The sequence below is a fragment of the Nomascus leucogenys genome, chromosome 12 (assembly GCF_006542625.1).
Source record: "Nomascus leucogenys isolate Asia chromosome 12, Asia_NLE_v1, whole genome shotgun sequence".
Lineage (NCBI taxonomy): Eukaryota > Metazoa > Chordata > Mammalia > Primates > Hylobatidae > Nomascus > Nomascus leucogenys.
In genome coordinates this window covers 73634302-73657578 of record NC_044392.1, presented here as the reverse complement: position 1 = coordinate 73657578, position 23277 = coordinate 73634302, and positions in this window count along the sequence as shown.

Here is a 23277-nt window from a genome sequence, read left to right as displayed (position 1 = left end):
GCTATTGAGGGAGGAGGTGAGACTCAACTCCAGAGGTGGGAACTCAGACACTGGACCAGATTGAAGACTAGCTAAAACAAGTCAGGGCAGAAGCAGCTTTCCATAAGATATGCCCACCAGCCTGTCATGTCAGCTTACAATTGCCATGGCAACACCCAGAAGTTATGACCCCTTTCCATGGCAATGACCCAATGACCTGGAAGTTACCCTTTTTCTAGAAATTTCTGCATAAACCACCCCTTAATTGCATGTAATTAAAAGTGAGTATAAATGTGACTGCAGAACTGTCCTGAGCTGCTGCTCTGGGCACATTGCCTTTGGGGTAGCCCTGCTCCATAAGGAGTAGTGCCTCGGCTGCTGCTGTGTACACTGCCGCTTCAATAAAAGTTGCTAACACCTCTGTCTTGCCCTTGAATTCTTTCCTGGACAAAGCCAAGAACCTGCCTGGGCTGAGCCCTAGTTTTTGGAGCTCGCCTATCCTGCATCACTATGAATGGCTCAAGTGCCAGTAGGGACACATTTAAAGATAGGCACACATCTGAAATTTCAGCTGGCTAAAGATTAAAAATCTGGATTAAAAATTAATTTATGATAAAATGGAGGGCTAAGAAAAATCTATCAAGTATGAAGTATGTGGCTGATTTCTGTGGTTGATTTTTTAGTTAATTCCCAAAGGGCAATCCTCTCCCTGAGATGAACTACTCCAGCCCACCCTTACTTCCAACTGGAGGCGAATTGCTCTTCTCTCTTTGGAACCTTGAAAGGATTTAGCCCTATAAGGTTGGAGTTGCTAAGAAGATACTCATAGATATATTTGAAATCTCTCGTGTCACAGGCTTTGAAGATGGCTTGCTGGTGGACAAAGGTAAATAAATATTTGAGTGAGATTTTCCCAAGGTAAGCCTGCTCACTGTATTTCCTTTTTACTCATCTCACCTCCAGCTTTTTAACCAATATGTTCTAGGATGTCAGAAAATTTGAAAATTTGCCAGTAGATTTGGGAACATTTGAAGTTATAAGAGAAGATCATTCTTTAATTCTTTTATTTATTTATTTTTTTTTTCCGAGACAGCGTCTTGCTCTGTTGCCCAGGCTAGAGTGAAGTGGTACGATCATAGTTCACGGCAGTCTCAAATTCCTGGGCTCAAGCAATCCCCCCGCCTCAACCTCCTGAGCTGCTGGGACTATAGATGTGCATCACCACACCTGGCCTCTTAGCACTTTTTGAGAATGTTTCACCTAAATGGAAAGAACTCTGAACCTGGCAATAGGTTAAAAAAGGGTACATGGGTGAAAGGCTATGCTGTGAGATGGAGTGCCTGGTGTTTTTACTTTATGCACTGATAATGTTTGCTGGGATTAAGGAGATGATTTTGTGTGCCTGGTTGTGGTATGATGTTTGGAGTGAATCCCTTAGCTCCATTGTTAAAGGTGAGCTTACCTTTAAAAATGAAATGATGGGGATCTTTCTTTTGGAACCCTCGATTTCTCTTTCTTTATCCAAATTCCCATCACACAGAAAGAGTCATGGAAATTCTTCCATGGTAGGAAAGCAAGGTCGCATGATATATAGTTCTGGAGATTTAGGTTAAAAAAATGAGAATTGACCCTTAATGGCATGGAAGATGCCCTTAACAGGTTGTGCTATCTCCAAGGAAGCAAGCTGTGTGGTCTTGTGAGACATCACGGCTGGGAGCTTGGGCTTGAGTGCTCGCCGTCAGCAGCAAGGACCCCCTTTCTCCTGTGGTTCTCACCATTTCCTCGGAGGCCCCTATAGCTTTGGTCAATGTGTCCGTTAGGTCCTCCATAAAACAGATGGTAAGATGGAGTCAGGAGTACAAAAGGTTTAATGAGAGGAAAGGCCTGTGAAAGATAGGGAGAAGCAGCAGGATAGTGCAGGGAAAGCCTCAGACTGCTATATAGATCTGACTGTCTTGGCCAACCCAATTGGGAGTTCTCAAAGGTTGCCCGTTAGCATGGTCCTATATTGGGCATAAATGACCAAGTCCTAGTCCACCTGCTGTGCTGAGACTGGGAGCCTCTGAAGATGAGAGTAGCCAAGACTTAAAAGCCTAGGTGAAGCCTGAAGCTTCTAACATCTGTAAGCTGTTAGTTAGCTACACTCCTGGCAGCTGCCAGCAAGTGATTTGTTGGAGGGACATATGAACAGCACACCCCATGGCTGCCACAACTGGCACTGTTGTTGGGAGCCTTCTGCTATTTTCAGCCTCACTTTTTCATCCTTGGGCTTATCCAATGTCTTTTTTTTTTTTTTCTGGAGATAGGGTCTTGCTCTGTCTCCAAGCTGGAGTGTAGTGGCACAATCTCAGCTCACAGCAGCCTCTGCCTCCCAGGACCAAGCAGTTCTCCTGCCTCAGCTTACTGAGTAGCTGGCATTATAGGCATGTACCACCATGCCTGGCTAATTTTTGTATTTTTTAGTAGAGATGGTGTTTCGCCATGTTGGCCAGGTTGGTCTTGAACTTCTGACCTCAAGTGATCAGTCTGCCTAGGCCTCTTAAAGTGCTGGGATTACAGGTGTCAGCCACCATGCCCAGCCTATATCCAGTATCTTTATCATAAGGTGTGGTGAAAATATAATGGATTATGAATCTGACGACCTGAGTACCATTTCCTATTGTTTTGCTAAAAATTTTGGACCTGGTGGACAATTCATGCCACCTTTCTGTGTCTCTGTGAAATCTCCAAGGTCCTTCCCAACCATGACATTTCAAAGTTTATGATTTGTTCCAGGATTTCCAGGATTCAGCATAACGTATCTGTCGTCACCCCTTCCAGGAACTGTGGCTTTTCTTGCCTGGCCCAGGAGTTGAGAATGGTGATGGTTCATGGCCTTCAGTGCTCTTTGGTCTCACCTACTCTTGTTCCTTTTCAGTTTATGTGGATCCGTGAAATGGAAATTCTCCATTCCATGTCCCTGCCTTCATTCCTTCTAGCCTTTGCATTGTTGTAGGCACTGTACTAAATTTGAAGGAAACCAGGATGAAAATGACATAGTTTCTGCCCTCAGGGAAGTCTAGTGGAGGGACCACCATGAACATGCAATTGCTATAGAGTGCTGAGGGTCATGATCTGCTTGGGTGCTGTGGGAGCTTATGAGGTTCAGGCCATCCTACCCCAAAATATGGCACCTTGGCACTTGAGGAAACACAGAATCAGGCCATAGACTCTAGAAAGAATCCTCCTCATCCCTTATCCTCTGAAAAGGGCCATAAAACCTAGCTGAATTTCCCTTAAAATAGGTCATAAGACCCTCGTCCCATAGAAGTCCTCCCTCTACCCAGAGAAAAGGGATATCCTCATGTCTGATGACATAGAGGTTCCAAGAAGAATCTGGACAAACAAGCCTTGCCAATGTCCCCCAGTTTCTCACCATTAGATCACACCCTTTTTTTGTCCTCCACTCACACTTCTGCATGACTCTCCATAAAAACATGCAGGTCTCCATGTTTCTTTGTGTTTCTATTCCTGAAGACTCTCATGTCACATAAAACTTAAATAAATGTGTATGGTTTTCTCTCGTTAATCTGTCTTTTGCTATGGGGGCTCAGTCATGAAACTTGCCATGCCTGAAGGAAATCAATCTTTTCTCCCTTGCAGAGCACTTTAGTATGGGAGTGGGGGGCGGGGGTGAAGGGAGGCTGTCCAAAGACAAAGTCAAAGCTGTGATGGATGACTAGGAGTTCCTCAGACAAGTGTGGTGATAGGAAGGGGTGTCATTGAGCAGGTGCAGAGAGGACATTCCAAGTGGAAGACACACAAGTGCAAAGCTTCAATAGGGAGAGAGAAGAAACTAGAAATTACTTAGAGTGGTAAGGCACAAAGTGGGCAAAAAGGGAAATCAGAGGGTGTTACTTTAAGGCCCCCAAGAAGGCCTATCCTCAGGGCAATGGAAAGCCAGCAGTGGCTGGAACAGCAGCAACAAAGATTGGTTTTCTCACACCTGCTCCTGACGACCTGACTATGCCCCTATGGCTGTGACTCTTGTGAGCTGTGCTCTCGGGCTGTAGATTTTCAGGAGAGAGGTGGATGTTGTTAGGGGACCGTGATTAGCAGGCAGTGGAGATGGTAAGTTTGTCTCAGCAACATTCTGCGGCCTGTTTTTCCTCCTAGGTGGCAGTCACAGGAATTATTTAAATCCATGTCATTTCAGGGTTGAGGTCCCCAGCACATTGTAATGGAAAGTGCACTGGCTGGGGTTAAGAGGCCAGATTGCTCATTGAGGTGGCACCATTTATGACCTTGAATGACACTGCTGGGGTTCAGAACACAATACCCCAAAATATGACACTGTGGCATTTGAGGAGACAGCAGAAGCAGGAAGGTCTCTCTCACCTTCCCTTGTCCTTTTCCCCTGAAGCAGGTCATAAAATCTAAGAAGTTGTTGGCCTTCCCCTGAGGCAGGTCAAAGGCTCCTCATTTGAGAGATGCCCTCCCTATACCTGGAGGAAAGGAGCGGAAGACACAGAAATGCCCTGAAGAATCTGAACAAACAAGCCCTGCTGAGTTCCCTCCAGGCTTACGGCCATTAGATCACAGCCCCTTGTCCAACCATACTTTCCCAGCACTGTCCTCTCTTCATCAAACCTAAGAATAAAAACACACAGGTTTCCCTGTTCCTTTGGGACATTGCCAAAGGCTCCTATGTCAGGTAGAACTTTTTAAAAAAATCTGTTTGGAGACAGGTCTTGCTCTGCCACCCAGGCTTGGAGTGCAGTGGCACAAACACAGTTCACTGCAGCCTTGACCTCCCGACTCCTGGGCTCAAACCATCCTCCTGCCTCAGCCTCCCATTTAGCTGGGACCACAGGCACGCACCACCACGGCTGGCTATATTTGATTTTTTGTAGAGATGGAGTCTCCCTGTGATGCCCAAGTTGGTCTTGAACTACTGGGCTCAAGTGATCCTCCCACCTTGGCCTCTCAAAGTGCTGGGATTATAGGTGTCGGCCACTGCGTCTGGTCTAAATTTTAACTTAAATGAATTCGTATGCTTTTCTCTTTTTAATCTGTCTTTTGTTTTTGGGGCCTTGGCCACAAACCCCTGAGCAGCAGCTGAGAAAACATATTTCATCCCTTACATCTCTGGCGAGTAGCAACCTTTTTCAGTTTACTTACTCTCACTCAGTTCCCTTCCCGCTTTAGAATAAGGTCCGTTGATTGAGTAAGATGCCTTCCCACCTTGTCCAGTGACTTGTGTACCTGGCGGTGGTTCTGGGCGTGTGTTCTACCAGCATCACCTGGGAACTTGCTAGAAATGCAAATTTATTGTGCTCCACTCCAGACCTAGTGAATCAGAAATCCGGGGGGAAGGTGGGGGTGGAGGCTTAGACATCTTGTTTTAAGGAGGCCTGCAGGCCATTCTGGCGAACATTAAAGTTTAATAATCATAAATATAGGGTAAACTTTAATAAAAATTTGCCGCAGCGAACGAGAAAATACCAATTTGGCTCTGTTTGCTGCAGCTTCACAGCTTTACCAGGAGAGGGCGCAAACGGACCTGACTTTTACCTTGCCTCGCAGTAGAGCCCAACTAGAGGGTAAACAGCAGCCACAGTAAGTTCTAGCTGTTGCAGAAATAAATTACAAATACATGTAGGAAAAAGCACTTCAAAAGGCTGCGGTATCAAAGTGGCAGTTAAAGAGAAGGCAACGTTCAGAGTTGCAGGTGGAGCAGCGGCGGCTGCATCAGCGTCTCAAATTCCGAAAACATTTTGGGCTGAAGTATTTCTTTGTAGCATTTCGTGGAGCCCCTTTCCTTTGATATACACTAGCCTTCCGACTTCCCTTTGTTCTTCTTTCACACGTCAGGTTTTATCGCTGACAAGCTCCAACGCGTCAAAGGCGTTAGATCTGAGGGCTGCAGCAGCCTACGCGGTTCCGCATTGAGCTCCTTCCTGCAGCCCTCTGCGGAGGTCAGGGCCACGTGTGGGCAGGGAAGGCCCCCTACCCACTTCCTCATTCGGACCCGCCACCTTTAGCCGGCGACCACCTTTTGATCTCTTGTGTCCCCCCTGTTTCTCCCCCAGCTTCCCTGGAGTCCCTCATTGTGGAGCTGTTCACGGCCCCAGTCCCAGCACAGCGGGGTTTTGCACGAAAGAGGCCGTGAGGGCCAGAACTTAACACAGCCTTGAATACTGGGGAGAGGAATGCGGGTAATAAAAACAAAACCTCCCCACTGGTCCTCTTCTCTCTCTATCTGGCACTGCATATTCATCTCGACACCAGTCACACCCATATCAGGAAGTCTGGTTTTGGGGGTAGTGGGCACAGGACGATTTGGGGGATTTTTGCATTTGTTTGAGCTACACGGAAAGAGAAATATTTAACTCCTGAAAAGAATCAGCATACCAGGTGCCTTATTATACTGTGTGTATGTGCTGCTGAGCAGTTTAGAAACCTTTCTGCAGTCGTGTTCTGCAGATTTCATCCCAACAGAAAATTACATCTTCCAAAAAATGGAGTTCAAAACAATAAGGCTTCATTAGTTTTTAAATGACCAGAGCATTTCCTTCTCTTAGGGGAGCAGGGCAGGGAAGGGGATTTCGTGGAGATCTGTACTAGGAAACGAATGCCTATAGGTGTAGGAGAGACATGTTTTATAATTTTAAGAATATACAAGGGACATCTTTTCTCAATTTACACTGGGATGCTCATATATTTATTCTAAGCAAGAAATTCACATGGAAAAGGCTTCACTGTGCAGGAGAGACAGGAAAAGGAAGAGTGAAATCGTTGAGAGGACGGTTTTGGTTTTGTGGTGACAGATTCAAGGCAATGAACACACATGATGTTTTGCTCCTCAGGGCCGGGTTGTCTCCAGTGTGCAGTGTATACACATTTAAATGATGGTTTGTAACTGCAGAGTTGTTTTCTTGACTTTAGAATAATAAGAAACAAAATAGAGAAAAATGCAAGGAATACTCCACAGCTGTTCTTGATTTGTCATTGCGATACAATCTAGTTTTTTTTGTTGTTGTTGTTTATTTGTTTTATGGTTTTTGCCCTCCCTCACAATGGTCTAAAATTCTGAAGCTTCTCTGTCACTTTCTGGATAACAGGGAACCATGTCTTCCTACCCCCATTTTGTTTTCATTTCCACAAATTGAGGGTAAAGGTATTTCCTTTCCACTCATGCCAAGAAGTCAATGCTTGCTGCTGCATCCCCAGAAGAGTGTCTGACACATATTAGGAGCTCAAGAAACATTTCCTAAATAAATAAACAATCCCAAGGCTTGTGCTCTTTCCACTGTGCCAACTTCCTTTTGCATCTTGATCCTTCTCACATGGCAACACCTTTTCTGGGTAGGGACCTTCCCCCTCACTAACCACCCAGAGGTTAAACTCCTCTTGGGAGTCAGAAGATTGTGCTGCTTGCTCAAGATCCAGATGGCTTGTACTGTGCAGCTCACAGTAGATCTCTGTCATGCCTTCCAGCTGTCAAAATCCCAGTGGGATACCCTGGCTGCTCCACTTCCAGCTTCTTTCCCTGTGTGACCCCCTTTATAGGCTATATGCCTGGGATCTCCTTGCTCATGTCAAAGTGGGGAAGACGTGGCTTCTGTGGACTTGATGGTCCTACTGAGAAAAGCCAGATGAAACTTCGCTTGAAAGACCAGGGATAAGAAAGCCTGCTTGGCATGACAGCATCCAAAATCCATTTGTTGGTCACAAATTCTGAGATGGTTAATTGTATGTGTCAACTTGACTGGGCTGAGGGATGCCTGGGTAAAGCTGATAAACATAGTTTCCACTGCTCCACCTGCAACTCTGACTGTTGCCTTCTCTTTAACTGCCACTTTGATACCACAGCCTTTTGAAGTCCTTTTTCCTATATGTATTTGTAATTTATTTCTGCAACAGTCAATGAGGGTGCAATTACCATTTGAATCAGAAGACCAAGTAAAGAAGGTCCATATTTACCAGTGTAGGTGGGAATCATCCAATAATCTGTTGAGTACCTGAGCAGAACAAAGGTACGGGAAGGAGTTTGCCACCTTTTGCTTCCTGCCTGGTTCTTGAGCTAGGATGTTGGTCTTTTCCTGCCCTTGTATATATCCTATTGTTTCTATTCCTCCGGAGAACCCTGATTAAATACAAGATTCTTGGGCTCGGTCATTTGAATGTTTCCAGCGGTTTCACCCAGATTCCTTTTAGCATCTATTTAAGTCATTGTGTTTCTAGTGTCCCATGCCCTGTGGTGAAAACTTCTGGGTTCGGGCAGTTGGGTTGGCTTAGGGCTAGGACTGGGCTGGAAATTCAGGGACACACTACTTGGCTGCTTCCTCCAGCAGCCCGGGCAAGGCCCTGAGCCTCCTCCTGAACCAATTTTTCAGCCTGACTTGAAATTCTTGTCCAGAACATTAGGACAGTGGGATCTTGAAGCTGGGAGCTTTGATGTTACTGCATAGAGTTTGCCTCTGATGGCTGCATAGAGTTCGCCTCTGATGGTTTCCCTTTCACTTTGTAGTAACTCTAAGACTAGGTTCTAGGAACTAGGTTCTTGCCCAATTCTTTGTGTCTAAGCTCTGCTTATACCGCTGTTCTGGTAACTGAGTCCTAGTCTTGTTCCCTACAGGGCCTGAGCTCCTGACCCCTTTCCCTGTCCAGGGATCATGGCTCACTGTAGCTTCGAACTCCTGGGCTCAAGGGATCCTCCTGCCTTAGCCTCCCAAAGTGCTGGGATTACAGGCATGAGCCACAGCACCTGCCCTCACCTTCTGGCATTTTCTGATCACCTTCTCTTGCCTGCCTCGTGCCTAGTTATCCTCGGACAGTCTTGCTCCTAAATGCTGGACACTGTGCTGGGTGTCTATTTCTGGGTTCTTCTGATACAATTACTTGGCTCTCTGCAGCAGTGCTCCAGCTGCCTGTCTACCCTGTTGGATGCAACTGGACTTCACGATGTCAATACTCTCAGGGACTTCTTCCTAGTACTGACTTCACCCAAACAGGTCTGTGTGCCTTCAGGTCCCTGCTGTCCTAGTTTGGCTCACCACTTCAGTCTCACCCCTTCTGACTTTCACACACCTCCAGAGAGACTTCCTTAAGTCAGGGTCTTGCTCTGTTGCTCAGGCTGGAGTGCAGTGGTGAGATCATAGCTCGCTTCAACCTCAAACTCCTGGGCTCAAGAGATCCTCCCACCTCAGTCTCCCAAGTAGCTAGGACTACAGGTATGTGCCACCATGCCTGTAGCTAATTTTTTATTTTTATTTTTGGAGAGACAACGTTTCCCTATATTGCCCAGACTGGTCTTGAACTCCAGGGCTCAAGTGATCCTCTTGCCTTGGCCTTCCAAAATGTTGGGATTACAGGTGTGAGCCACTCTACCCGGCTTAGAGAGGCTTTCTTTAGAAGATTTAGAACACCAATTTGTCCCCAGCACCATTCAGCTTAAAACCCTTCAAAGGTTCCTCATTCCCTTTCAAAGAAAGTTCAAATTCCAAGTTATAATCATCCTTTACCAGACTGTAGTATGATACAGTTTTGTGTAGTGGCTAAGAGCACAGATCCTGGGTTCAGACTGCCTACATTCAAATCCAGGGGCTCCGTTTTAAGCCGGTTGATGTTTCTCAATCTGGGTCCTTGGACAATGGCCAAACAGCAGCAGCAAGCCTCTCCTATCTGCTTGCACACAAGTGGCACAAATTGCTATTGTTTCTATGGCAACTGATGGCTTTTCCCCCCATTTCATAAAAGCCGCCTGTATGGTGGACAGCAGCATGTGGAAGAAATGTGTGAGGCAGTGACTAGCCTGGTAGACTGCCCGAGCAATGTATACCACGATTTGATTGTCTTCACCAGTCGTGGCTCTTTGTCTCCGAGTTCTGTCATAAACCAGCTGTGTGAACTTGGTCTTGGGCCTCAGTTTCCTTACCTATACAATGGTGATATTTACTCTTAGGGTAGTCAAGAGAATTAAATGAGTTGATATACCTAAAACACTTAGAACAGAATTTGACACATCATAGGCATTGTGTAACTGTTGGCTGTTATCATTTTTCAAGACTGAATCTTTAGCGGTCCACTTTTACTACATGTTCCACCTAGAGTGAACCACCAGTATTCCCCTTGAACATAGCATGGTTTATGTTTATATCTGTTTATGTGTTATTTCAACTACTTGTCTTTCAAAACCCAGCAGGATTTCAGCTTAGGAGAAGTCTTCTTTTGCTTCCTATATGATTTAGATGATTCTACCATACTACACAAGCAACATCTACTATCACGCCATCTTTTAACCTGTAATTGACCTATTGTTTCACCTGCAATACAGGAGTCATCTTCAGAGGAAGGGATGCTTCTCAGTGTTTGAGTCTACAGCACCTAGAACAGTGTTTGCAGAGAGTGAATACTCATTCAGCGAAAGGATTCCATTGCTTGTAAAGTTATGATTATGACCTTGGTTTCCTCAGCTATTAAAGGAGCCAAGCTTGACCCTCCTTTAGCATGACCCAGAGTGGTTCAAGCCGGGAGCTGCTCTGACACTGACTCAGTCCCTGGGTGGTGATGACTCACTACTGGGGCTTTACCTTCCAGAGCCTCTTCTGATAGACGGGATTTTCTGAAACTTCTTTTCTCCCATTGGATCCATGATTCCAGCACTGTCCTCCATAGCTTAGGGAGAGGGTGCTTTGTCCTGTGGACTATGCAAAGACCTTCTTGCTGTAGAATGTGTGACTATGACTGAGCTATTCTCAGTGGCTCATCAGAAGTGCTAGAAGAAATACCTTGATTGTCAGAGACCTTTAGTTACCTATAAATATCTCTTTCCTCTTTTACTAAGCAGCAGTAATTTATTCAGAGTAGCAATGAATCCAGCCTAAAGACCGTATTTTCCACACACCTTGCAGCTAGGTATGGCCATATAAATAGATTCCAGCCAGTGAGTTTTACATGGAAGTGTTGGCTGGTACTTCTGGCAAACCTTTGTAGAAAGGAAAGAGTGTGCCTTTTTCCCTCTTTCCTGCTGTTTGGAATGTGGTTGTAACCGCTGCGGAAATAACAGTCACTGTGGCCCTGAGGCTGAGGCCCTCAGCCTAAAAGTGGAAAGGAAAGCTGAAAGCAGCCTGGGTCCCCAACTATGGCAAAACCCCCATAGCAGCCCAGGTCTGCCAATTTCTGGCTTTTGTCAAGGCTCTTTTTAACTTAATTTAATATTTTATTTCTTACCAAACACCCAGAGTTCAAGAAGATAGGGCTGTTTTTGACTCTGTGTCTCATGCAGCTAAACCAAATCTGACTTATCTGGTGTGCAATTTTATTCTTGTCCTAGCAGGAGCATGCGAAAAGCTTCTGAATGAATTTGGACCATGGCTCAGAATCGAGCCTCAAACCAACCCACTTGCCTGGTGTGAGGTTGTGTAGCTTTGTAGCCTCTGGGACCTTCGCCCTGCGAATGGCCGCACTCCTGCCTCCTACTGTTTCTGTGTGATTCCCAACCTCATTCCCTCAGGTCTCTGGTTTCTTCTGCCCTTCATTTGGATTTGACTTTCTGCCCCAGAAAGTGACAGACCCACTGCCCAGCTTGTATCACCCATGGCTTTATCACCAAACCCTAAGTCTCCACTCCTGGCTCGCTGATCTGTATCTACAAACCTTGGATACTCTCAGCCTCCTTCAGTACTGACAAATAAAAACAGCATAAAGAGCAGGAGAGAGACTCCCAGGTCTGCTAACATATCTCTTCTCCATGAGCCAATGAGATCTGAATTTTTACATGAGGTTAATATAGTTAAGGCCGCTCTGTCCCATCTCTCAGGCAGACACGCTTAGTATTGGGTGAGCCGCCAGGGACTCCCAGCCATTTAGAGCCTACTGTTGAGGGATGGGGTTACTGATTTATGGGGAAACCATTCGGCAACAGACGGAAAGAGGCCATCAGTTGAGAGAAAGCCACGGCCACCTGGCCTTGGGCTCTATCAGCGTGATCCTTGGCCGTTCAGCCTCACCCTTGGGAACTGTTCCTTTCCCAATGCTAGCCTTCATCACCAATTTAATTATGGTCTCTTAGAGATGATTATAGCTTCTCCTGATGGGAACAGATCCCATCAGGCTGAGGTCCACACACTCGGCACCCTGCTGTTCCCCGTAGGATGACGCTGGTGTAAAAAGTTTACCGTTGCTTCAATGGCCCTTAGAGAGGGGAATTGGGGGTTGAGTCTTTCTCAAAGCGTTCCCACATCGAGGGTTGTATTTTAATTAACCCTCGATCCTAAGCAAATAGGTGACAGCCCACTTGAAGGGTGTAGATTTGCTTGCTTGGCAGAAATTCAGGGGCTCCCTTTTTAAGCCGGTTGATGTTTCTCAATCTGGGTCCTTGGACAATGGCCAAACAGCAGCAGCAAGCCTCTCCTATCTGCTTGCACAAAGGTGGCACAAATTGCTATTGTTTCTATGACAACTGATGGCTTTTTTTCCCCCACTTCATAAAAGCCGCCTGTATGATGGACAGCAGCATGTGGAAGAAATGTGCGAGGCAGTGACTAGCCTGGTAGACTGCCCGAGCAACGTATACTGCGATTTGATTGTCTTCACCAGTCGTGGCTCTTTGTCTCTGAGTTCTTTCCATTGTTTGCCATGCAAGTCACATAGAAGGAGGAATAATAGCTGCTAGGCTGAAGGAAGAGAGACCCCAGCAATTTGTATGCAATCTCCTTTGAACTCTTGGATTTGGGAAGGCAGTTTTGCTTCCTTTTTTTTTTTCTAAACTGCTGCTCAGCTTCTTGTGCTTAATAAGGCTTTTCAGAAGGGAAAACTAGCAAACAACAAAACATGAGTTCTGCCCTTTAAGCAATTGCTTTCTAAATTCTTTATCAGAATATAGTTGTACTACCAAGGTGGGTAAAGAATTTCTATATTTGTAATTTACAGTGCCTTACGTCAAACAAGTCAGATTGTGTGGCTCCTGTAACAGCAGTGGCATTTAACATCCCATTTCAATGAACGAGGGATCTATAGGAAAAATTAACTTTCTGAAGATAATAATTATCAATTAAGTTAAATATTTCTGGTCGGTGGTTCCCAGTCAGAGGGCTGAATATCTTTGGAAGGGCATAAATGTCAGTGCAAGGTGTGGCAAATCTATTAGACAATCACTGTGTCCACAGTTTGAATAAATACAATGGCTCCCACAGATTGATCATGTTATTTTTCAATTGTGTATAGATGCTGTTTCAAATAGCAAAGTGCAAATGTATTTTCTTCTTTTGTTTTTTTTTTTTTTTGAGATGGGGTCTCACTCTGTAGCCCAGACTGGAGTGCAGTGCCGTGATCTCGGCTCACTCCACCTCTGACCTCCTCGGTTCAAGCAATCCTCCTGCCTCAGCCCCCCAAGTAACTGGGATTACAGGCATGGAGCTGGGATTACAAGTGTGTGTCACCACACCTGACTAATTTTGTATTTTTAGTAGAGACGAGGCTTCCCATATTGCCCAGGTTGGTCTCGAACTCCTGACCTCAAGTGATCCACCCACCCTGGCCTCCCAATGTGCTGGGATTACAGGCATGACCCACCACGCCTGGTTGCAAATGTATTTTCGAAAGTAGCTAAATTACCAGAGGCTTCTGGCCATTACTTTTTCAGTCAACAGATACAAAACAAACATCTGCTATAATGGGGGAGGGGTCTCGACAATTTTTAATGTTAATAAGGGTTCTTGTAGGCAAAATGTCTTGGAAATTGTACTCTGTAGTTTCCCCAGATGGATAAAGAACTTTCAAAAACATTTTGGGAGCGAGGGTATCAGACATCTAAAGAGGTGCTTAGAGATTTCGTAAGCTGTCTGGGAAGCAAGTATAGAGATCACTCTATAGACGGAGAGATTTAGGTAAAAAATAAGTCCTGGGTTCAAGATCAGATGGCCAGAAGGGGGCAGTGTGGGGAACAGTCTTGCATCTAGTTCTTGACCCTAGCAGGTGATGTAGAGGTTTGCATGAGACGGAGAGAACCCAGAAATAAGGGGGCTTGACTTAGAGAATCTCTCTGAGTCCTTCTAGCTTTGATCTTCTGAGGCTTTGTATCATATTGCAAGTAGCTGGAAACTATCTAGGCTGATTGCTTTTGGGGGCTTCAAGAGCAGTGATGGGGTGCAGAGCACACTACTCCCAAATATGGCACCTTGGCATATTGTTTTAAGCTGCTGGAAACTGCGGAAGCAGGATGGTCAGTCTCTGACCTTCTTCTGCCTTTCTCCCCTGAAGCAGACCATAGAGAATTATCTATTTATCTTTTCTAAAAGGAGGTCTTAAGACCCTTGTTCCGGAGGGTTCCTGCCTTATACCCACAGGGCAAGACAAATCTGAACAAACAGGCTTTATGTTTCCTCAGCTTATTACCATTAGTTCATATCCTTTTGTCTTCCAAACTTCTACACACCTGTTCACAAAAATACAGTTCTCCCTTGTTTCTTTAGGTCTTCATTTCTAAAGCTCCCATATCATGTAAAAATTTTATTAAATAAGTTATGCTTTTCTCGTGTTACTCTGTCTTTTGTTATAGGGTTCTCAGCTGTGAACTTTGGGATGGGTGAAGAAAAGGTACTATTTTTTTCTCGTCTGCAGCAGAAATAATAGCAAAGTTACACAAGTTACATGGCACCTGCACTTGGTTGGAAAACTTGTGGCGTGGGAACTTTCTTGGGAACTTCATTCCATAATAGTGTGTTATGGATCTGCTCAGAAGAAGACTTCATCTCCTCAATTCACCCCTTTTTATTTGTAAGTATATTCGCAGTAGCAAACATTGCTTGAGGGCTTAGAATTGGAGAAACTTCTTAGTTCCAAGACTTCAGAGCAGGCTCTGCAAAGGATGGGGCAAAGATGCTCTGAAGGATACCAAATTATTAAATGACCTTTGTATGTCTAGCTGTCAAATGGGATTCAAGCCAGTGACCCCGTTTTTAAGTTAGTGGTGGTAATATCATACAACTTAAAAAGCATTTTGCCCAATATATGATAGTGTTCAAACTTAAGAGTCTTATGCTTGTTCTGTGAAACCAGCTCAGTCTAAATGATACGGCAAATAAGATAGTGGAAAAAATAAATTATAGCTTTTGAAGGCTTCTTTTTTAATGAAGAATAGTCATATTAATATTAAACTTATGTTCTCCATGACATTCATAAAATTTGATATAAAATATTGCCAGCTCATCTGTTGAATGGCTAAACCCTTCAATTTACCCAGTCTTCCCCTGTAATTAACATCCTATTTTGCCATTTGCTTTAGCTGGGAAACATTTGCAATGAGTGCTATATAACCACTGCCTCCAAGTCAAGTTTAATTTAGTTTTATCAATGTTTATGCATAGATAATTATTCTGAAGTTCATAAATGCAAAAATATTGATTTCTTGTTGGTGCAACCTTTTTTCTTTTTGTCTTGGTTTCTCCCTTCCCCACAATCACTTCCATGTCAACACCTTTGCATGTATTCTTTCTTTTATATTTATCACACACAAATATTCAATTCTATCTATGTCAACACTTGTACATTGACTGGGGTTTTGGAGTATCTCACTCCTTTACTACAGACAGTTTCCTTCCTTCCCGCCTTTTTGCTATGTACCTTCTTTGGTGACATACAGTTACCAAATCCAATGACTATTTTGTAGTGACCCCTTTTCTAGGCTAGTGTTGATAAAATCATATAACTCTTTTTTTCTTTTCTTTTTTCTTTTCTTTTCTTTTTTTTTTTTTTTGCAATGGAGTCTCACTCTGTTGCCCAGGCTGGAGTACAGTGGAGCAATCTCGGCTCACTGCAACCCCTACCTCCCAGGTTCAAGCAACTCTCCTGCCTCAGCCTCCCGAGTAGCTGGGATTACAGGCACACGCCACCATGCCCAGCTAATTTTTGTATTTTTAGTAGAGATGGAGTTTCACCATGTGGGCCAGGCTGCTCTCAAACTCCTGACCTCAGGTGATCTGCCCGCCTCGGCCTCGCAAAGGGTTGGGATTACAGGCATGAGCCACCGTGCCTGGCATAACTTAAAAGCATTTTGCCTAATAAATGATAGCATTCAAATCTAAGAGTCTTAAATCTGTTTTATGAAACCAGCCCAATCTAAATGATATGGCAAATAAGATAGCAGAAAAAAATAAATTACAACTTTCGATGGCCTCTTTTTTAAAAAAAAAAACAAAAATAGTCATAGTAATATTAAACTTATGTTCTGCATGTGATTCATTAAATTTAATATAAAATATTGCTAGTTCATCTGTGACCTCTTGTGATAAGGAAAGCAACTCCTGTTATTAATAGAACTGTACATCATATATTCTAAAAGGCAAAAACTTCTTTTTTTTTTTTTTTTGAGACAGAGTCTCACTCTGTCACCCAGGCTGGAGTACAGTGGCACAATCTCGGCTCACTGCAACCTACACCCCTTGGGTTCAAGCGATTCTCCTGCCTCAGCCTCCCGAGTAGCTGGGATACAGGCGAGTACCAACACTGCCGGCTAATTTTTGTATTTTTAGTAGAGACAGGGTTTCACCATGTTGGCCAGGCTGGTCTCGAACTCCTGACCTCGGGTAATCTGCCCTCCTCAGCTGCCCAAAGTGCTGGGATTACAGGCATGAGCCACCGCGCTTGGCCATAAAAGGCAAAAACTTAATAAAGAGATATTTAATGTTACTCTCCCATGATTAAATATTGTAATCCCATTAGAGATCCTATATTGAACAAATACCATGATCTCTCTCAAATGGTACTGGATCCTTGTCAAGTAGCCCCTCCTGAGGTTCCACTGGCTTGTGACTATGAGTTCCATCTTCGTCTCTACTGCCTGTCATGAGGTTTCATACTTTCTCCCCGACTTTTGATCCAAAGGCAGCTCCTGAGGGGGTCTTATGTTGTATTCATGTGTTTAAAAATAACCCTCTGCTTTTGTTGTGTGAATGGCTGGGGTGTGGTGACCCCAGAAACTTATTGTTGAGCCCTAGCCTTCTTCCTTCCTGCATGCAATTCAGTCCTTGTAGAAAGCAAAGTCTTGTTTTTATTTTTTATTATCATTATTATTTTTTGAGACGGAGTCTTACTCTGTCGCCCAGGCTGGAGTGCAGTGGTGCCATCTGGGGTCACTGCAAGCTCCGCCTCCCAGGTTCACACCATTCTCCCAACTCAGCCTCCTGAGTAACTGGGACTACAGGTGCCTGCCACTACGCCAGGCTAATTTTTTTTTTTTTGTATTTTTAGTAGAGATGGGGTTTCACCATGTTAGCTAGGATGGTCTTGATCTCCTGACCTCATGATCCATCTGCCTCAGCCTCCCAAAGTGCTGGGTTTACAGGCGTGAACCACCGCGCCCGGCCAAGTCTTGTTTTTATTATGTAAGATCTGTGTATCCCTGTCATCCCACCCCAGCACTTAACCACTGATATGGTTTGGCTGTGTCCCCACCCAAATCTCACCTTGTAATAATTCCCACATGTGAGGAGCGGGGCCAGGTGGAGATAATTGAATCATGGAGGCAGTTTCCCCCATACTGTTCTCATGGTAGTGAATAAGTCTCGAAAGATCTGATAGTTTTTGTAAATGGGAGTTCTCCTGCACAAGCTCTCTTGCCTGCTGCCATGTGAGATAAGATTTTGTTCCTTTGCCTTCCACCATGATTGTGAGGCCTCCCCAGCCATGTGGAACTGTGAGTCCATTAAACTTTCTTTTATAAACTATCCAGTCTTGGGTATGTCTTTATTAGCAGCCTGAGAACAGACTAACACAACTACCTTTTTCTTAAACCTCTCCTCACTTGCCTCTCAGGAACTTTTACTTGATTGGCACCCTCCCTACCTCTGCCCCAAGGATGCTATCTTTCATGCATCCTCTTCTCTACACACATTTGGGAGCCCAACAGCTCCTAGGACATTAACCATCATCTTTTGCAGCAACTCCCAAATATCTCTGTCTAGCCTTGCTCTATCTTACCTATAACATGAACAATCAGGTGGATACTTCAATTTAGCTGCTCCACTGTTGCCTTCTCTTTGACATGTTTTAAGTGAAAACAGTCAATTAATTAATTAATGCTCCCACTTCTTTACCTTTTATCAACTCTGTGTTTAAAATGATCATTCCTGGCACTAGGTGCAAATTATTAGAACTATCTTTCTCACTTAATCTTATATCTATATCTGATCTATTGCAGTGTTAGTTAAGATAATGCTAATTGATATAGAAAATAAGGAAAAACATGGATAATAGCTCGTGATAGCAGCACGTTTCTCAATTATATTACATCCCTAATAAGAGTCCCTAGTCACTGGGTAGCTCTCCTTTAAACAGGGAGAAGGGACCTGAGCTCCTTCCATCCTTTCACTCTATCATGTCCTAGGCTCTGTGGCTGCTTGATAGAAGGGGAAAAGAACAAGGACGGTAAGGTGTGGGAGGTTTTCAGCTCAGACCTGGAAGTGTTGCCTTGCCCCTCACTTATGTTATGCTCTTTTGGCTGGAACTCAGGCACCTCACCAATGTAACTGTAAAGGTGATTGGAATGCATAGTTTAGCTGTGTGTCCTGGAAGAGGAACAAATGCAAGGAAGCTGGCCAGTCTCTGCCCGTTGCCAAATCACGCAGATTGTTCTTCTGTAGTCTTTCCCATCCATGTCCTTTGCCCATTTCCCATGGCTACTGCACTAGTGCAAGCCCTTATCGTGTTGTATATGGAATACCACAATGTTTGCTGAATGATTTGTCTTCTAAGTTGTTTTCCTATGTCTAGTCTTTTCTCCTCTAATGAATTTTGACCCAACAACCAAAGTGAGCTTTTCAACCTACTCAGTGACTCCATGTTGCATAGTGTTCAGAGCTCTCCAAAGTCTGCCTCTGTATTCTTATTTCTCTTGATTCAACTTCATGGGCCCTTTTGTATCGTCAAACTGATCTATTTAAAGTGTCTGGTCTTCAGGTTCTTCCTCACTCAGTTTCTTCCACCTAACTTGAAACGGTGACATATTATAGCTGAGTGAATAAACTGACTTAAGAGTCAGAGTATCTAAATTATGGTGCTGCCACTAATTAGCTGAATGATTTTTCTATGCCTGTTTTCTTTTGAAAAAAAAATCAAGGTATAAAACCTACCTGTCCATGTTTAGAAATATAAATAAGTTTGTATAAATAATGCCCTGAGTTGATTGGTATTCACATAATAGTTACTAAACGGGCAATTTGCAGTTACTAAGAATGTCCTTTTCCATTGGTGACCACTCAACTCCCACACTTTAGTCAATATTTTGCCTAAGCATCTTCAAAATTTTGAAACCTTTCCAGTGTGTTCTATCCCAAAATGATCTCTTACTATTGTGAATCGTTGAATCTACTTATTTGGCAATTAATCTTGTAATGGTTTATGATATTTTTATGTGCACAGGACTTTTAATGTTATCTTCTGTTGGAAATACCTTTCCTGTGAAGTTTCCCCTGCTTGCCAGTGAGATTTGGAGAACTGACTGTGGCTTATGTATGCTTTAATCTTCAGTGCCCTGCATAGTGATGTTTTTTGGTAAGTATATCAATAAGAGCTCTTTAATTTAGTAATAATAAATACATTTCTAGTGTTCATTGTTGTAGTCCTGGCCATGAAGTGAAGTGACATGTAAATGTTTATTTGGTAGATTTTAAGGTACCAGTTAGAAGGTTTTTGCTACTCCAAATTATGAGAATCCAAGCTCATAATTATGAAGAAATTGATGGAACTGTGAATACTGAGCCTGCTGGCATCCTGGCCCCCCACTGGGGCCATTTGAACACTTCACATTAGTAATCACTTCCTTGCAGGGTAGCGTGGGCCCCCCCATGAGCAGTTAATTAGGGGGAGCAGGTTTATTACTGCAAAGTGGTTGAGTTTAGAACAAGCTAAATAAGAAGATTGAAATTTTGGAAGAAACATGGGATATTAATACATTGGCTGTAAGTAATGAAAGATAAGGATAGCATTAAATTCTAGCAACAATATATTAACTGCAAGGGAACTAATTTGTAAATGAGTGCTTTGCCTCTCTCTGAGGTGGATTTTCTTTTTTTTTTTTTTTTTTGTATTTTTAGTAGAGACGGGGTTTCACCGTGGTCTCGATCTCCTGACCTCGTGATCTGCCCGCCTCGGCCTCCCAAAGTGCTGGGATTACAAGCGTGAGCCACCACACCCGGCCTTGAGATGGATTTTCATCTGATGAAAGGACCACTGAGAATGGCCACCACGGAGACACCTTTGGTAAGATTTGAGTGTAGTTCTTAGTAGCTGCGTTGTCTGGGGCTCATTGGAATGTTTGGACTTGGATTCTTTAGCAGCGAAAGATAAATACCCTTGAGGCAGGGGAATAAGGTCTGGTGTCAGGGAAACTAAGGACTTCCTACAACTAAATCCCAATCTTCTTCACCCACGTAAATAACTTTGTAACTTTACCTTAGCTATGGCAGAAAACATCCTCTTCATTTGCATAGGGTGTACAGCGAGTAAATAACTTTGTAACTTCACTTCCTCTTCATTTATATAGGGTGTGCACTAAGTAACCAGTGGGAAACCTCTGGAGGCTATTTAAACCCTGGAAAATTCTGTAACCAGCACTCTTGATCCTCTTGCTTGGGCTGCTCCTACACTGTGAAGTGTGCTTTTGTTTTCAATAAATCTCTGCTTTTGTTGTTTCATTCTTTCCTTGCTTTGTTTGTGCATTTTGTCCAATTCTTTGTTCAAAATTCCAAGAACCTTGACACCCTCCACCAATAGCACCCTGCAGAGGGGCAAAGAGAAGTTTTTTGTTTTGTTTTGTTTTTTAAAAAAAACTTCATATTCCTTTAATAGACATGAAAAAAGTCACTGATGCCTTCTGATAGTGTGTTTTTATGACATGCCTAGGAGTGGATGCCAAACACAATGGGGTTTCCTGGCCTCCTTAGGTGGACGGGAATGGGGCAGAGAGAGTAATAGTGGTGGGAGTTTTCCAGGGTTTTGCTTGCCCTTTCTGTAACAAGGAGGTATTGAGAGTGGGACAGATACTTAGGAGAGGAGCTTGGAGGGAGGTAGATGAGGAACAAAAATCTTTTTGCTTGGCCGTAATTTGATCCTGAAATCATCCCACTGTCAAGGCAGGAAGAAGGAAATAGGGAGCCAAAAGGGCTAATGGAGAGAGGGGGAAAAATCACCATTATTCCGTGTGGCTGGGCTTTGACAATACTTTATAATACAGATTTGAAGGCTGCTCTCTGGAGACTATCCAAAGAACAAGCAGTGTTTTGTGAAACCATGTTGAATGTAAAGGGGACATTTGAACTTTCTTTGACATTTACCTTTCTTCCTTTTCTGACTGACCTCAAATTTGAGTTACATTAATATTATTTAACGTAGTCCAGATCTTTGCTCTCCTTGCTAAATATCCTACAGCATTTCCTTTTATTTTATGGAAAGAGACCTAGAGACAGGAAGGTAGATTAGTGATTTACTAGATCTACAAATTAGTAGCAAAACCAAGACTAGAATACAAAACTGGGGATGAGCAATTATTTGCTTTAACTATTATATGTTCTTTGTTACCAGTGAAGAGCTTATTGTGTTGCTAAGATACAGTCTGGTCACCGTTGAAGGGCATTGTTCTATGTACAATGAAGACACTTGGCTTGATTCATTGCCTTGGGGTCTTAATCATATTATTTATTCCTCCAATTCACAAAATTTTATAATTCACCATGGGTGTTAATTCGTACAAACTGGAAAGGTCTTATAGAATACATAATTATTTCCTATAGGACCCTCTTTGGTGATTATAAATCCAGTTTCAGTAAATCTTGACAAGGATAAAAGCAATTACTTCAAGTTCACAGAAAACCTCACAGTTCTCATGTTTTTCAATATTGTCCAGTAAATTCTGCATTATAATTTTAATGTCAAATTATATCTTTTGAATTATACACACCCCAATATGCACGGATAAACTTAGAAACTTAGTAGAGTCCTTCTCCAAAGACTTGTTCACTAAATCTCTAGACCTTTTCTTTGCATCTTAAATACCCAGGCAACAAGAATTCGTAGAGACACCTACGAAACGGTAGAAAAAGCCAGGCTCTTGTCACACGACCAGGAAAAGTTAGGCACGAAGACATTTTGAAGTGTGAGGGGGAACGGAATGTATTGCACAAAAAGGAAAGGGAAAAATAACTCTCTGCAAAGCTAGAGAAAGTCCTGCTAGCAGTGAGAGGTGACAGCATGCTGGCAGTCCTCACAGCCCTCACTCGCTCTCGGTGCCTCCTCTGCCTGGGCTCCCACTTTGGCGGCACTTGGGGAGCCCTTCAGCCCACCGCTGCACTGTGGGGCCCCTTTCTGGGCTGGCGAATGCGGGAGCCGGCTCCCTCAGCTTGGGGGGAGGTGTGGAGGGAGAGGCGCAAGCGGGAGCCGGGGCTGCGTGCGGCGCTTGCGGGCCGGCTGGAGTTCCGAGTGGGCGTGGGCTCGGCGGGCCCTGCACTCGGAGCACCCGGATGGCCCTGCCGGCCCCGGGCAATAAGGGACTTAGCACCCGGGCCCGTGGCTGCAGAGGGTGTACTGGGTCCCCCAGCAGTGCCAGCCCACTGGCGCTGCACTGGATTTCTCGCCTGGCCTTGGCTGCCTTCCTGCGGGGCAGGGCTGAGGACCTGCAGCCCACCATGCCTGAGCCTCCCACCCCCTCCATGGGTTCCTGTGCCGCCCGAGCCTCCCCGACGAGCGCCGCCCCCTGCTCCAGGGCGCCCAGTCCCATCGACCACCCAAGGGCTGAGGAGTGCGAGCGCAGGGCAAGGGACTGGCAGGCAGCTCCGCCTGCAGCCCCGGTGCAGGATCCACTGGGTGAAGCCAGCTGGGCTCCTGAGTCTGGTGGAGATATGGAGAACCTTTATGTCTAGCTCAGGGATTGTAAACACGCCAATCAGCACCCTGTGTCTAGCTCAAGTGCACCAATCGACACTCTGTATCTAGCTGCTCTGGTGGAGATGTGGGGAACCTTTATGTCTAGCTCACGGATTGTAAACACACCAGTCGGCACTCTGTATCTAGCTCAAGGTGTGTGAACACACCAATCAGCGCCCCGTCAAAACAGACCACTCGGCTCTACCAATCAGCAGGACGTGGGTGGGGCTAGATAAGAGAATAAAAGCAGGCTGCCCAAGCCAACAGCGGCAACCTGCTTGGGTCACCTTCTGGAAGCTTTGTTCTTTTGCTCTTTGCAATAAATCTTGCTACTGCTCACTTTATGGGTCCACACTGCTTTTATGAGCTGTAATACTCACCGTGAAGGTCTGCAGCTTC